The sequence below is a fragment of the Astyanax mexicanus genome, chromosome 18, assembly GCF_023375975.1.
Source record: "Astyanax mexicanus isolate ESR-SI-001 chromosome 18, AstMex3_surface, whole genome shotgun sequence".
Classification (NCBI taxonomy): Eukaryota; Metazoa; Chordata; class Actinopteri; order Characiformes; family Acestrorhamphidae; genus Astyanax; species Astyanax mexicanus.
In genome coordinates this window covers 31,772,501-31,787,791 of record NC_064425.1, presented here as the reverse complement: position 1 = coordinate 31,787,791, position 15,291 = coordinate 31,772,501, and the positions used below count along the sequence as shown (strand labels likewise).

The following is a 15,291-nucleotide window of genomic DNA, read 5'->3' as shown; positions in this document are numbered from 1 at the left end:
AACGGAGTAAAAAATAAAGGAAAGATGGAAAAGCTTACAGCACCTGGTATTCCCAGGCGGTCTCCCTTCCAAGTACTAACCAGGCCCGACCCTGCTTAGCTTCCGAGATCAGACGAGATCGGGCGTTCTCAGGGTGGTATGGCCGTAAGCGAAAGATCAACTCCCAACAAGCCTATTTATAAGTCACTCACAGACCTGAGTCTTTTCACTGTCATTTACTGCTCTTGACAAAAGTAAAGCAGCTCTACGGACTAATACAAAGATCTTGCCTCAAAATAAAAGCTCCTTTTAACTTTCACTACAAAAAGTAACCAAAGAAAAAAAGACAAAAACTCCCTCTATGTCTTAATTTTTATCTCTTCATTTTTTTTTTTCAATTTTCTTGCTCTACGTTTCTTACTCAATAGAATGGAAGCTTCAGATTATGCCCAATAAAAAAAAGCCCAATTAAAAAAAATCATATTTACAAAGAATATTCTGAGAAATAAATAAATAAAATCATACACACACATTAAAGTATACTTGGCATACATTTACAGAAAGGCCCTGTGTCCTACAGAAGGTGCCTTTTTAATTTTTTTCACCCCTGCCATCCAAACAGCCTGAGTCCGAGGCACACTTGATCCAGGTAATTAAGACCTTCAGGATCACGTGAACATTCTAGACTCAGGTGTGTTAAATCTGAAATCTTTAGCGTGGTAGAGCCCCAGGAACAGGAGTGAGCCGCCCTGTACCTATACGTTAAGAAAATAAAAAATAATGCATTTTTTTCTTTATTTATTAGCATGAAGAAACAATATCCTCCTTCAGAAAAATGAAAGAACTTTTAAGTGAGTATTTAATCTGTATATGGTTTACTGTAAGTGTTTTATATGAAGAGTAAACACAGTGGAGCCTTGTAAAAAATTGTGACATCATGGACTGAACGGATTAAAAAATAAAGGAAAGATGGAAAAGCTTACAGCACCTGGTATTCCCAGGCGGTCTCCCATCCAAGTACTAACCAGGCCCGACCCTGCTTAGCTTCCGAGATCAGACGAGATCGGGCGTTCTCAGGGTGGTATGGCCGTAAGCGAAAGATCAACTCCCAACAAGCCTATTTATAAGTCACTCACAGACCTGAGTCTTTTCACTGTCATTTACTGCTCTTGACAAAAGTAAAGCAGCTCTACGGACTAATACAAAGATCTTGCCTCAAAATAAAAGCTCCTTTTAACTTTCACTACAAAAAGTAACCAAAGAAAAAAAGACAAAAACTCCCTATATGTCTTAATTTTTATCTCTTCATTTTTTTTTGTTCAATTTACTTGCTCTACGTTTCTTACTCAATGGAATGGAAGCTTCAGATTAGGCCCAATAAAAAAAAAAGCCCAATTAAAAAAAAAATCATATTTACAAAGAATATTCTGAGAAATAAATAAATAAAATCATACACACACATTAAAGTATACTTGGCATACATTTACAGAAAGGCCCTGTGTCCTACAGAAGGTGCCTTTTTAATTTTTTTCACCCCTGCCATCCAAACAGCCTGAGTCCGAGGCACACTTGATCCAGGTAATTAAGACCTTCAGGATCACGTGAATATTCTAGACTCAGGTGTGTTAAATCTGAAATCTTTAGCGTGGTAGAGCCCCAGGAACAGGAGTGAGCCGCCCTGTACCTATACGTTAAGAAAATAAAAAATAATGCATTTTTTTCTTTATTTATTAGCATGAAGAAACAATATCCTCCTTCAGAAAAATGAAAGAACTTTTAAGTGAGTATTTAATCTGTATATGGTTTACTGTAAGTGTTTTATATGAAGAGTAAACACAGTGGAGCCTTGTAAAAAATTGTGACATCATGGACTGAACGGATTAAAAAATAAAGGAAAGATGGAAAAGCTTACAGCACCTGGTATTCCCAGGCGGTCTCCCATCCAAGTACTAACCAGGCCCGACCCTGCTTAGCTTCCGAGATCAGACGAGATCGGGCGTTCTCAGGGTGGTATGGCCGTAAGCGAAAGATCAACTCCCAACAAGCCTATTTATAAGTCACTCACAGACTTGAGTCTTTTCACTGTCATTTACTGCTCTTGACAAAAGTAAAGCAGCTCTACGGACTAATACAAAGATCTTGCCTCAAAATAAAAGCTCCTTTTAACTTTCACTACAAAAAGTAACCAAAGAAAAAAAGACAAAAACTCCCTATATGTCTTAATTTTTATCTCTTCATTTTTTTTTGTTCAATTTACTTGCTCTACGTTTCTTACTCAATGGAATGGAAGCTTCAGATTAGGCCCAATAAAAAAAAAAGCCCAATTAAAAAAAAAATCATATTTACAAAGAATATTCTGAGAAATAAATAAATAAAATCATACACACACATTAAAGTATACTTGGCATACATTTACAGAAAGGCCCTGTGTCCTACAGAAGGTGCCTTTTTAATTTTTTTCACCCCTGCCATCCAAACAGCCTGAGTCCGCGGCACACTTGATCCAGGTAATTAAGACCTTCAGGATCACGTGAACATTCTAGACTCAGGTGTGTTAAATCTGAAATCTTTAGCGTGGTAGAGCCCCAGGAACAGGAGTGAGCCGCCCTGTACCTATACGTTAAGAAAATAAAAAATAATGCATTTTTTTCTTTATTTATTAGCATGAAGAAACAATATCCTCCTTCAGAAAAATGAAAGAACTTTTAAGTGAGTATTTAATCTGTATATGGTTTACTGTAAGTGTTTTATATGAAGAGTAAACACAGTGTAGCCTTGTAAAAAATTGTGACATCATGGACTGAACGGAGTAAAAAATAAAGGAAAGATGGAAAAGCTTACAGCACCTGGTATTCCCAGGCGGTCTCCCATCCAAGTACTAACCAGGCCCGACCCTGCTTAGCTTCCGAGATCAGACGAGATCGGGCGTTCTCAGGGTGGTATGGCCGTAAGCGAAAGATCAACTCCCAACAAGCCTATTTATAAGTCACTCACAGACCTGAGTCTTTTCACTGTCATTTACTGCTCTTGACAAAAGTAAAGCAGCTCTACGGACTAATACAAAGATCTTGCCTCAAAATAAAAGCTCCTTTTAACTTTCACTACAAAAAGTAACCAAAGAAAAAAAGACAAAAACTCCCTGTATGTCTTAATTTTTATCTCTTCATTTTTTTTTGTTCAATTTTCTTGCTCTACGTTTCTTACTCAATGGAATGGAAGCTTCAGATTAGGCCCAATAAAAAAAGCCCAATTAAAAAAAAATCATATTTACAAAGAATATTCTGAGAAATAAATAAATAAAATCATACACACACATTAAAGTATACTTGGCATACATTTACAGAAAGGCCCTGTGTCCTACAGAAGGTGCCTTTTTAATTTTTTTCACCCCTGCCATCCAAACAGCCTGAGTCCGCGGCACACTTGATCCAGGTAATTAAGACCTTCAGGATCACGTGAACATTCTAGACTCAGGTGTGTTAAATCTGAAATCTTTAGCGTGGTAGAGCCCCAGGAACAGGAGTGAGCCGCCCTGTACCTATACGTTAAGAAAATAAAAAAGAATGCATTTTTTTCTTTATTTATTAGCATGAAGAAACAATATCCTCCTTCAGAAAAATGAAAGAACTTTTAAGTGAGTATTTAATCTGTATATGATTTACTGTAAGTGTTTTATATGAAGAGTAAACACAGTGTAGCCTTGTAAAAAATTGTGACATCATGGACTGAACGGAGTAAAAAATAAAGGAAAGATGGAAAAGCTTACAGCACCTGGTATTCCCAGGCGGTCTCCCATCCAAGTACTAACCAGGCCCGACCCTGCTTAGCTTCCGAGATCAGACGAGATCGGGCGTTCTCAGGGTGGTATGGCCGTAAGCGAAAGATCAACTCCCAACAAGCCTATTTATAAGTCACTCACAGACCTGAGTCTTTTCACTGTCATTTACTGCTCTTGACAAAAGTAAAGCAGCTCTACGGACTAATACAAAGATCTTGCCTCAAAATAAAAGCTCCTTTTAACTTTCACTACAAAAAGTAACCAAAGAAAAAAATACAAAAACTCCCTATATGTCTTAATTTTTATCTCTTCATTTTTTTTGTTCAATTTACTTGCTCTACGTTTCTTACTCAATGGAATGGAAGCTTCAGATTAGGCCCAATAAAAAAAAGCCCAATTAAAAAAAAAATCATATTTACAAAGAATATTCTGAGAAATAAATAAATAAAATCATACACACACATTAAAGTATACTTGGCATACATTTACAGAAAGGCCCTGTGTCCTACAGAAGGTGCCTTTTTAATTTTTTTCACCCCTGCCATCCAAACAGCCTGAGTCCGAGGCACACTTGATCCAGGTAATTAAGACCTTCAGGATCACGTGAATATTCTAGACTCAGGTGTGTTAAATCTGAAATCTTTAGCGTGGTAGAGCCCCAGGAACAGGAGTGAGCCGCCCTGTACCTATACGTTAAGAAAATAAAAAATAATGCATTTTTTTCTTTATTTATTAGCATGAAGAAACAATATCCTCCTTCAGAAAAATGAAAGAACTTTTAAGTGAGTATTTAATCTGTATATGGTTTACTGTAAGTGTTTTATATGAAGAGTAAACACAGTGGAGCCTTGTAAAAAATTGTGACATCATGGACTGAACGGATTAAAAAATAAAGGAAAGATGGAAAAGCTTACAGCACCTTGTATTCCCAGGCGGTCTCCCATCCAAGTACTAACCAGGCCCGACCCTGCTTAGCTTCCGAGATCAGACGAGATCGGGCGTTCTCAGGGTGGTATGGCCGTAAGCGAAAGATCAACTCCCAACAAGCCTATTTATAAGTCACTCACAGACCTGAGTCTTTTCACTGTCATTTACTGCTCTTGACAAAAGTAAAGCAGCTCTACGGACTAATACAAAGATCTTGCCTCAAAATAAAAGCTCCTTTTAACTTTCACTACAAAAAGTAACCAAAGAAAAAAAGACAAAAACTGCCTATATGTCTTAATTTTTATCTCTTCATTTTTTTTGTTCAATTTTCTTGCTCTACGTTTCTTACTCAATGGAATGGAAGCTTCAGATTAGGCCCAATAAAAAAAAAGCCCAATTAAAAAAAATCATATTTACAAAGAGTATTCTGAGAAATAAATAAATAAAATCATACACACACATTAAAGTATACTTGGCATACATTTACAGAAAGGCCCTGTGTCCTACAGAAGGTGCCTTTTTAATTTTTTTCACCCCTGCCATCCAAACAGCCTGAGTCCGCGGCACACTTGATCCAGGTAATTAAGACCTTCAGGATCACGTGAACATTCTAGACTCAGGTGTGTTAAATCTGAAATCTTTAGCGTGGTAGAGCCCCAGGAACAGGAGTCAGTCGCCCTGTACCTATGTTAAGAAAATAAAAAATAATGCATTTTTTCTTTATTTATTAGCATGAAGAAACAATATCCTCCTTCAGAAAAATGAAATAACTTTTAAGTGAGTATTTAATCTGTATATGGTTTACTGTAAGTGTTTTATATGAAGAGTAAACACAGTGTAGCCTTGTAAAAATTTGTGACATCATGGACTGAACGGAGTAAAAAATAAAGGAAAGATGGAAAAGCTTACAGCACCTGGTATTCCCAGGCGGTCTCCCATCCAAGTACTAACCAGGCCCGACCCTGCTTAGCTTCCGAGATCAGACGAGATCGGGCGTTCTCAGGGTGGTATGGCCGTAAGCGAAAGATCAACTCCCAACAAGCCTATTTATAAGTCACTCACAGACCTGAGTCTTTTCACTGTCATTTACTGCTCTTGACAAAAGTAAAGCAGCTCTACGGACTAATACAAAGATCTTGCCTCAAAATAAAAGCTCCTTTTAACTTTCACTACAAAACGTAAACAAAGAAAAAAAGACAAAAACTCCCTATATGTCTTAATTTTTATCTCTTCATTTTTTTTGTTCAATTTTCTTGCTCTACGTTTCTTACTCAATGGAATGGAAGCTTCAGATTAGGCCCAATAAAAAAAAAGCCCAATTAAAAAAAAATCATATTTACAAAGAGTATTCTGAGAAATAAATAAATAAAATCATACACACACATTAAAGTATACTTGGCATACATTTACAGAAAGGCCCTGTGTCCTACAGAAGGTGCCTTTTTAATTTTTTTCACCCCTGCCATCCAAACAGCCTGAGTCCGCGGCACACTTGATCCAGGTAATTAAGACCTTCAGGATCACGTGAACATTCTAGACTCAGGTGTGTTAAATCTGAAATCTTTAGCGTGGTAGAGCCCCAGGAACAGGAGTCAGTCGCCCTGTACCTATGTTAAGAAAATAAAAAATAATGCATTTTTTCTTTATTTATTAGCATGAAGAAACAATATCCTCCTTCAGAAAAATGAAATAACTTTTAAGTGAGTATTTAATCTGTATATGGTTTACTGTAAGTGTTTTATATGAAGAGTAAACACAGTGTAGCCTTTTAAAAATTTGTGAAATCATGGACTGAACGGAGTAAAAAATAAAGGAAAGATGGAAAAGCTTACAGCACCTGGTATTCCCAGGCGGTCTCCCATCCAAGTACTAACCAGGCCCGACCCTGCTTAGCTTCCGAGATCAGACGAGATCGGGCGTTCTCAGGGTGGTATGGCCGTAAGCGAAAGATCAACTCCCAACAAGCCTATTTATAAGTCACTCACAGACCTGAGTCTTTTCACTGTCATTTACTGCTCTTGACAAAAGTAAAGCAGCTCTACGGACTAATACAAAGATCTTGCCTCAAAATAAAAGCTCCTTTTAACTTTCACTACAAAAAGTAACCAAAGAAAAAAAGACAAAAACTGCCTATATGTCTTAATTTTTATCTCTTCATTTTTTTGTTCAATTTTCTTGCTCTACGTTTCTTAATCAATGGAATGGAAGCTTCAGATTAGGCCCAATAAAAAAAAAGCCCAATTTAAAAAAAAATCATATTTACAAAGAATATTCTGAGAAATAAATAAATAAAATCATACACACACATTAAAGTATACTTGGCATACATTTACAGAAAGGCCCTGTGTCCTACAGAAGGTGCCTTTTTAATTTTTTTCACCCCTGCCATCCAAACAGCCTGAGTCCGCGGCACACTTGATCCAGGTAATTAAGACCTTCAGGATCACGTGAACATTCTAGACTCAGGTGTGTTAAATCTGAAATCTTTAGCGTGGTAGAGCCCCAGGAACAGGAGTCAGTCGCCCTGTACCTATGTTAAGAAAATAAAAAATAATGCATTTTTTCTTTATTTATTAGCATGAAGAAACAATATCCTACTTCAGAAAAATGAAATAACTTTTAAGTGAGTATTTAATCTGTATATGGTTTACTGTAAGTGTTTTATATGAAGAGTAAACACAGTGTAGCCTTGTAAAAATTTGTGACATCATGGACTGAACGGAGTAAAAAATAAAGGAAAGATGGAAAAGCTTACAGCACCTGGTATTCCCAGGCGGTCTCCCATCCAAGTACTAACCAGGCCCGACCCTGCTTAGCTTCCGAGATCAGACGAGATCGGGCGTTCTCAGGGTGGTATGGCCGTAAGCGAAAGATCAACTCCCAACAAGCCTATTTATAAGTCACTCACAGACCTGAGTCTTTTCACTGTCATTTACTGCTCTTGACAAAAGTAAAGCAGCTCTACGGACTAATACAAAGATCTTGCCTCAAAATAAAAGCTCCTTTTAACTTTCACTACAAAAAGTAACCAAAGAAAAAAAGACAAAAACTGCCTATATGTCTTAATTTTTATCTCTTCATTTTTTTTGTTCAATTTTCTTGCTCTACGTTTCTTACTCAATGGAATGGAAGCTTCAGATTAGGCCCAATAAAAAAAAGCCCAATTAAAAAAAATCATATTTACAAAGAGTATTCTGAGAAATAAATAAATAAAATCATACACACACATTAAAGTATACTTGGCATACATTTACAGAAAGGCCCTGTGTCCTACAGAAGGTGCCTTTTTAATTTTTTTCACCCCTGCCATCCAAACAGCCTGAGTCCGCGGCACACTTGATCCAGGTAATTAGGACCTTCAGGATCACGTGAACATTCTAGACTCAGGTGTGTTAAATCTGAAATCTTTAGCGTGGTAGAGCCCCAGGAACAGGAGTCAGTCGCCCTGTACCTATGTTAAGAAAATAAAAAATAATGCATTTTTTCTTTATTTATTAGCATGAAGAAACAATATCCTCCTTCAGAAAAATGAAAGAACTTTTAAGTGAGTATTTAATCTGTATATGGTTTACTGTAAGTGTTTTATATGAAGAGTAAACACAGTGTAGCCTTTTAAAAATTTGTGAAATCATGGACTGAACGGAGTAAAAAATAAAGGAAAGATGGAAAAGCTTACAGCACCTGGTATTCCCAGGCGGTCTCCCATCCAAGTACTAACCAGGCCCGACCCTGCTTAGCTTCCGAGATCAGACGAGATCGGGCGTTCTCAGGGTGGTATGGCCGTAAGCGAAAGATCAACTCCCAACAAGCCTATTTATAAGTCACTCACAGACCTGAGTCTTTTCACTGTCATTTACTGCTCTTGACAAAAGTAAAGCAGCTCTACGGACTAATACAAAGATCTTGCCTCAAAATAAAAGCTCCTTTTAACTTTCACTACAAAAAGTAACCAAAGAAAAAAAGACAAAAACTGCCTATATGTCTTAATTTTTATCTCTTCATTTTTTTTGTTCAATTTTCTTGCTCTACGTTTCTTACTCAATGGAATGGAAGCTTCAGATTAGGCCCAATAAAAAAAAGCCCAATTAAAAAAAATCATATTTACAAAGAGTATTCTGAGAAATAAATAAATAAAATCATACACACACATTAAAGTATACTTGGCATACATTTACAGAAAGGCCCTGTGTCCTACAGAAGGTGCCTTTTTAATTTTTTTCACCCCTGCCATCCAAACAGCCTGAGTCCGCGGCACACTTGATCCAGGTAATTAAGACCTTCAGGATCACGTGAACATTCTAGACTCAGGTGTGTTAAATCTGAAATCTTTAGCGTGGTAGAGCCCCAGGAACAGGAGTCAGTCGCCCTGTACCTATGTTAAGAAAATAAAAAATAATGCATTTTTTCTTTATTTATTAGCATGAAGAAACAATATCCTCCTTCAGAAAAATGAAATAACTTTTAAGTGAGTATTTAATCTGTATATGGTTTACTGTAAGTGTTTTATATGAAGAGTAAACACAGTGTAGCCTTGTAAAAATTTGTGACATCATGGACTGAACGGAGTAAAAAATAAAGGAAAGATGGAAAAGCTTACAGCACCTGGTATTCCCAGGCGGTCTCCCATCCAAGTACTAACCAGGCCCGACCCTGCTTAGCTTCCGAGATCAGACGAGATCGGGCGTTCTCAGGGTGGTATGGCCGTAAGCGAAAGATCAACTCCCAACAAGCCTATTTATAAGTCACTCACAGACCTGAGTCTTTTCACTGTCATTTACTGCTCTTGACAAAAGTAAAGCAGCTCTACGGACTAATACAAAGATCTTGCCTCAAAATAAAAGCTCCTTTTAACTTTCACTACAAAACGTAAACAAAGAAAAAAAGACAAAAACTCCCTATATGTCTTAATTTTTATCTCTTCATTTTTTTTGTTCAATTTTCTTGCTCTACGTTTCTTACTCAATGGAATGGAAGCTTCAGATTAGGCCCAATAAAAAAAAAAGCCCAATTAAAAAAAAATCATATTTACAAAGAGTATTCTGAGAAATAAATAAATAAAATCATACACACACATTAAAGTATACTTGGCATACATTTACAGAAAGGCCCTGTGTCCTACAGAAGGTGCCTTTTTAATTTTTTTCACCCCTGCCATCCAAACAGCCTGAGTCCGCGGCACACTTGATCCAGGTAATTAAGACCTTCAGGATCACGTGAACATTCTAGACTCAGGTGTGTTAAATCTGAAATCTTTAGCGTGGTAGAGCCCCAGGAACAGGAGTCAGTCGCCCTGTACCTATGTTAAGAAAATAAAAAATAATGCATTTTTTCTTTATTTATTAGCATGAAGAAACAATATCCTCCTTCAGAAAAATGAAATAACTTTTAAGTGAGTATTTAATCTGTATATGGTTTACTGTAAGTGTTTTATATGAAGAGTAAACACAGTGTAGCCTTGTAAAAATTTGTGACATCATGGACTGAACGGAGTAAAAAATAAAGGACAGATGGAAAAGCTTACAGCACCTGGTATTCCCAGGCGGTCTCCCATCCAAGTACTAACCAGACCCGACCCTGCTTAGCTTCCGAGATCAGACGAGATCGGGCGTTCTCAGGGTGGTATGGCCGTAAGCGAAAGATCAACTCCCAACAAGCCTATTTATAAGTCACTCACAGACCTGAGTCTTTTCACTGTCATTTACTGCTCTTGACAAAAGTAAAGCAGCTCTACGGACTAATACAAAGATCTTGCCTCAAAATAAAAGCTCCTTTTAACTTTCACTACAAAAAGTAACCAAAGAAAAAAAGACAAAAACTCCCTATATGTCTTAATTTTTATCTCTTCATTTTTTTTTGTTCAATTTTCTTGCTCTAAGTTTCTTACTCAATGGAATGGAAGCTTCAGATTAGGCCCAATAAAAAAAAAAGCCCAATTAAAAAAAAATCATATTTACAAAGAGTATTCTGAGAAATAAATAAATAAAATCATACACACACATTAAAGTATACTTGGCATACATTTACAGAAAGGCCCTGTGTCCTACAGAAGGTGCCTTTTTAATTTTTTTCACCCCTGCCATCCAAACAGCCTGAGTCCGCGGCACACTTGATCCAGGTAATTAAGACCTTCAGGATCACGTGAACATTCTAGACTCAGGTGTGTTAAATCTGAAATCTTTAGCGTGGTAGAGCCCCAGGAACAGGAGTCAGTCGCCCTGTACCTATGTTAAGAAAATAAAAAATAATGCATTTTTTCTTCATTTATTAGCATGAAGAAACAATATCCTCCTTCAGAAAAATGAAATAACTTTTAAGTGAGTATTTAATCTGTATATGGTTTACTGTAAGTGTTTTATATGAAGAGTAAACACAGTGTAGCCTTGTAAAAAATTGTGACATCATGGACTGAACGGAGTAAAAAATAAAGGAGAGATGGAAAAGCTTACAGCACCTGGTATTCCCAGGCGGTCTCCCATCCAAGTACTAACCAGGCCCGACCCTGCTTAGCTTCCGAGATCAGACGAGATCGGGCGTTCTCAGGGTGGTATGGCCGTAAGCGATAGATCAACTCCCAACAAGCCTATTTATAAGTCACTCACAGACCTGAGTCTTTTCACTGTCATTTACTGCTCTTGACAAAAGTAAAGCAGCTCTACGGACTAATACAAAGATCTTGCCTCAAAATAAAAGCTCCTTTTAACTTTCACTACAAAAGTAACCAAAGAAAAAAAGACAAAAACTCCCTATATGTCTTAATTTTTATCTCTTCATTTTTTTTGTTCAATTTTCTTGCTCTACGTTTCTTAATCAATGGAATGGAAGCTTCAGATTAGGCCCAATAAAAAAAAAGCCCAATTTAAAAAAAAATCATATTTACAAAGAATATTCTGAGAAATAAATAAATAAAATCATACACACACATTAAAGTATACTTGGCATACATTTACAGAAAGGCCCTGTGTCCTACAGAAGGTGCCTTTTTAATTTTTTTCACCCCTGCCATCCAAACAGCCTGAGTCCGCGGCACACTTGATCCAGGTAATTAAGACCTTCAGGATCACGTGAACATTCTAGACTCAGGTGTGTTAAATCTGAAATCTTTAGCGTGGTAGAGCCCCAGGAACAGGAGTCAGTCGCCCTGTACCTATGTTAAGAAAATAAAAAATAATGCATTTTTTCTTTATTTATTAGCATGAAGAAACAATATCCTCCTTCAGAAAAATGAAATAACTTTTAAGTGAGTATTTAATCTTTATATGGTTTACTGTAAGTGTTTTATATGAAGAGTAAACACAGTGTAGCCTTGTAAAAATTTGTGACATCATGGACTGAACGGAGTAAAAAATAAAGGACAGATGGAAAAGCTTACAGCACCTGGTATTCCCAGGCGGTCTCCCATCCAAGTACTAACCAGACCCGACCCTGCTTAGCTTCCGAGATCAGACGAGATCGGGCGTTCTCAGGGTGGTATGGCCGTAAGCGAAAGATCAACTCCCAACAAGCCTATTTATAAGTCACTCACAGACCTGAGTCTTTTCACTGTCATTTACTGCTCTTGACAAAAGTAAAGCAGCTCTACGGACTAATACAAAGATCTTGCCTCAAAATAAAAGCTCCTTTTAACTTTCACTACAAAAAGTAACCAAAGAAAAAAAGACAAAAACTCCCTATATGTCTTAATTTTTATCTCTTCATTTTTTTTTGTTCAATTTTCTTGCTCTAAGTTTCTTACTCAATGGAATGGAAGCTTCAGATTAGGCCCAATAAAAAAAAAAGCCCAATTAAAAAAAAATCATATTTACAAAGAGTATTCTGAGAAATAAATAAATAAAATCATACACACACATTAAAGTATACTTGGCATACATTTACAGAAAGGCCCTGTGTCCTACAGAAGGTGCCTTTTTAATTTTTTTCACCCCTGCCATCCAAACAGCCTGAGTCCGCGGCACACTTGATCCAGGTAATTAAGACCTTCAGGATCACGTGAACATTCTAGACTCAGGTGTGTTAAATCTGAAATCTTTAGCGTGGTAGAGCCCCAGGAACAGGAGTCAGTCGCCCTGTACCTATGTTAAGAAAATAAAAAATAATGCATTTTTTCTTCATTTATTAGCATGAAGAAACAATATCCTCCTTCAGAAAAATGAAATAACTTTTAAGTGAGTATTTAATCTGTATATGGTTTACTGTAAGTGTTTTATATGAAGAGTAAACACAGTGTAGCCTTGTAAAAAATTGTGACATCATGGACTGAACGGAGTAAAAAATAAAGGAGAGATGGAAAAGCTTACAGCACCTGGTATTCCCAGGCGGTCTCCCATCCAAGTACTAACCAGGCCCGACCCTGCTTAGCTTCCGAGATCAGACGAGATCGGGCGTTCTCAGGGTGGTATGGCCGTAAGCGATAGATCAACTCCCAACAAGCCTATTTATAAGTCACTCACAGACCTGAGTCTTTTCACTGTCATTTACTGCTCTTGACAAAAGTAAAGCAGCTCTACGGACTAATACAAAGATCTTGCCTCAAAATAAAAGCTCCTTTTAACTTTCACTACAAAAGTAACCAAAGAAAAAAAGACAAAAACTCCCTATATGTCTTAATTTTTATCTCTTCATTTTTTTTGTTCAATTTTCTTGCTCTACGTTTCTTACTCAATGGAATGGAAGCTTCAGATTAGGCCCAATAAAAAAAAAGCCCAATTAAAAAAAAATCATATTTACAAAGAATATTCTGAGAAATAAATAAATAAAATCATACACACACATTAAAGTATACTTGGCATACATTTACAGAAAGGCCCTGTGTCCTACAGAAGGTGCCTTTTTAATTTTTTTCACCCCTGCCATCCAAACAGCCTGAGTCCGCGGCACACTTGATCCAGGTAATTAAGACCTTCAGGATCACGTGAACATTCTAGACTCAGGTGTGTTAAATCTGAGATCTTTAGCGTGGTAGAGCCCCAGGAACAGGAGTCAGTCGCCCTGTACCTATGTTAAGAAAATAAAAAATAATGCATTTTTTCTTCATTTATTACACTGTAAAAAGTGTAGCCCTGCTCAAATTAAAAAAATTGATGTCCATTTGTTGCATCTAAACTATTTGACTTCACTCAATCTAAATAAAGTCAATTGTTACAACCTGATTATTTTATTTTGACATAAACCATATTACTTCACTCGACCCAATATTAATTATTCACCTTGATCCAAGTTAAATTCTTTACATTTCAGTTTCGGAACCAAACTAATACATTTAAATTGAACCGAACTTAAAAAAAAAACATGGCAGCATATTCAGAAGTTCCAGAAGTTACTGTGGCGTGGAAGAGGACGGATTACCAGCGAGATTCGTTCCAGTGCTCTCTTGCTCTTTTTATTTTGCTCTGAGGAGGACACTAAGAGCTGGATTTACGTGGGATTCCACTTTTGAAAGTAAAACTAACTACAGCTCCAACGCAGCTAACCCCACTCCCACACACAGAAAACACACAAAGGGTGAGGCACAAAACAACCACATAACTGATAACTACATGAATAATACTAGAACAGTGATAATAAAACATGACATGAAACTCTGGGATAAACAGTAACATAAACACGCAGAAAAACACCCACTTCCCCCAACAGGGTGAGCTCCCATAATTCCTTGCGCCCCCCCTCCAGTCCCGACGCCACAATACCATAGCATGCGTTGCTATCTCGCGAGCGCGTTCAGGCACTTTCTCCCTCTCTCATTCTCTCTCTCGCGAGCGCGTTCAGGCACTTTCTCCCTCTCTCATTCTCTCTCTCGCGAGCGCGTTCAGGCACTTTCTCCCTCTCTCCCTCAGTGCTCTGAAGCACTTCTCTACAACTTCTCCCGTGCTCCACAGTGCGCATGCGCAATTCATGTTTGATTCAAATTAAAAATATTACATCCTTATCTCTTTTCTTCGAGTATGATTTCAGTGGAACCAAAACATTTGGTTTATTTCCTTCAGAATTGTAATTAATTTAGTCTGAATCAAAATTGACACATCAAAATTCAAAAAGGTTGAGTTTCACAATAAAGTCAATAATTGTACTATGTGTTCAATCATATTTATTAGCTTGAATGAACAGCTCCATGCTTCACTTTTTACAGTGTAGCATGAAGAAACAATATCCTCCTTCAGAAAAATGAAATAACTTTTAAGTGAGTATTTAATCTGTATATGGTTTACTGTAAGTGTTTTATATGAAGAGTAAACACAGTGTAGCCTTGTAAAAATTTGTGACATCATGGACTGGACGGAGTAAAAAATAAAGGAAAGATGGAAAAGCTTACAGCACCTGGTATTCCCAGGCGGTCTCCCATCCAAGTACTAACCAGGCCCGACCCTGCTTAGCTTCCGAGATCAGACGAGATCGGGCGTTCTCAGGGTGGTATGGCCGTAAGCGAAAGATCAACTCCCAACAAGCCTATTTATAAGTCACTCACAGACCTGAGTCTTTTCACTGTCATTTACTGCTCTTGACAAAAGTAAAGCAGCTCTACGGACTAATACAAAGATCTTGCCTCAAAATAAAAGCTCCTTTTAACTTTCACTACAAAAAGTAACCAAAGAAAAAAAGACAAAAACTCCCTA

General features: G+C 37.2%; 16 non-coding genes across 16 annotated transcripts; all 16 read right to left on the bottom strand.

The window, feature by feature from the left end:
- Positions 1 to 31: 31 nt before the first annotated feature.
- LOC125783029 (5S ribosomal RNA) lies at positions 32 to 150 on the bottom strand. Its single transcript, XR_007425765.1, has one exon. It is a non-coding gene; the product is annotated as a 5S ribosomal RNA (ribosomal RNA).
- Positions 151 to 955: 805 nt separating this feature from the next.
- Positions 956 to 1,074, bottom strand: LOC125782742 (5S ribosomal RNA). The gene has a single exon (XR_007425480.1). It is a non-coding gene; the product is annotated as a 5S ribosomal RNA (ribosomal RNA).
- An 810-nt stretch (positions 1,075 to 1,884) lies between these two features.
- On the bottom strand, positions 1,885 to 2,003 carry LOC125782741 (5S ribosomal RNA). Its single transcript, XR_007425479.1, has one exon. It is a non-coding gene; the product is annotated as a 5S ribosomal RNA (ribosomal RNA).
- An 810-nt stretch (positions 2,004 to 2,813) lies between these two features.
- LOC125782740 (5S ribosomal RNA) lies at positions 2,814 to 2,932 on the bottom strand. The gene has a single exon (XR_007425478.1). It is a non-coding gene; the product is annotated as a 5S ribosomal RNA (ribosomal RNA).
- Positions 2,933 to 3,738: 806 nt separating this feature from the next.
- Positions 3,739 to 3,857, bottom strand: LOC125782739 (5S ribosomal RNA). Its single transcript, XR_007425477.1, has one exon. It is a non-coding gene; the product is annotated as a 5S ribosomal RNA (ribosomal RNA).
- An 807-nt stretch (positions 3,858 to 4,664) lies between these two features.
- LOC125783228 (5S ribosomal RNA) lies at positions 4,665 to 4,783 on the bottom strand. The gene has a single exon (XR_007425962.1). It is a non-coding gene; the product is annotated as a 5S ribosomal RNA (ribosomal RNA).
- Positions 4,784 to 5,586: 803 nt separating this feature from the next.
- On the bottom strand, positions 5,587 to 5,705 carry LOC125782738 (5S ribosomal RNA). Its single transcript, XR_007425476.1, has one exon. It is a non-coding gene; the product is annotated as a 5S ribosomal RNA (ribosomal RNA).
- An 804-nt stretch (positions 5,706 to 6,509) lies between these two features.
- LOC125782737 (5S ribosomal RNA) lies at positions 6,510 to 6,628 on the bottom strand. Its single transcript, XR_007425475.1, has one exon. It is a non-coding gene; the product is annotated as a 5S ribosomal RNA (ribosomal RNA).
- Positions 6,629 to 7,432: 804 nt separating this feature from the next.
- LOC125782735 (5S ribosomal RNA) lies at positions 7,433 to 7,551 on the bottom strand. The gene has a single exon (XR_007425473.1). It is a non-coding gene; the product is annotated as a 5S ribosomal RNA (ribosomal RNA).
- An 802-nt stretch (positions 7,552 to 8,353) lies between these two features.
- On the bottom strand, positions 8,354 to 8,472 carry LOC125782734 (5S ribosomal RNA). Its single transcript, XR_007425472.1, has one exon. It is a non-coding gene; the product is annotated as a 5S ribosomal RNA (ribosomal RNA).
- An 802-nt stretch (positions 8,473 to 9,274) lies between these two features.
- On the bottom strand, positions 9,275 to 9,393 carry LOC125782733 (5S ribosomal RNA). Its single transcript, XR_007425471.1, has one exon. It is a non-coding gene; the product is annotated as a 5S ribosomal RNA (ribosomal RNA).
- Positions 9,394 to 10,198: 805 nt separating this feature from the next.
- LOC125783057 (5S ribosomal RNA) lies at positions 10,199 to 10,317 on the bottom strand. The gene has a single exon (XR_007425793.1). It is a non-coding gene; the product is annotated as a 5S ribosomal RNA (ribosomal RNA).
- Positions 10,318 to 11,123: 806 nt separating this feature from the next.
- On the bottom strand, positions 11,124 to 11,242 carry LOC125782732 (5S ribosomal RNA). Its single transcript, XR_007425470.1, has one exon. It is a non-coding gene; the product is annotated as a 5S ribosomal RNA (ribosomal RNA).
- Positions 11,243 to 12,046: 804 nt separating this feature from the next.
- Positions 12,047 to 12,165, bottom strand: LOC125783056 (5S ribosomal RNA). Its single transcript, XR_007425792.1, has one exon. It is a non-coding gene; the product is annotated as a 5S ribosomal RNA (ribosomal RNA).
- An 806-nt stretch (positions 12,166 to 12,971) lies between these two features.
- On the bottom strand, positions 12,972 to 13,090 carry LOC125782731 (5S ribosomal RNA). The gene has a single exon (XR_007425469.1). It is a non-coding gene; the product is annotated as a 5S ribosomal RNA (ribosomal RNA).
- Positions 13,091 to 14,983: 1,893 nt separating this feature from the next.
- Positions 14,984 to 15,102, bottom strand: LOC125782730 (5S ribosomal RNA). The gene has a single exon (XR_007425468.1). It is a non-coding gene; the product is annotated as a 5S ribosomal RNA (ribosomal RNA).
- Positions 15,103 to 15,291: the final 189 nt, after the last annotated feature.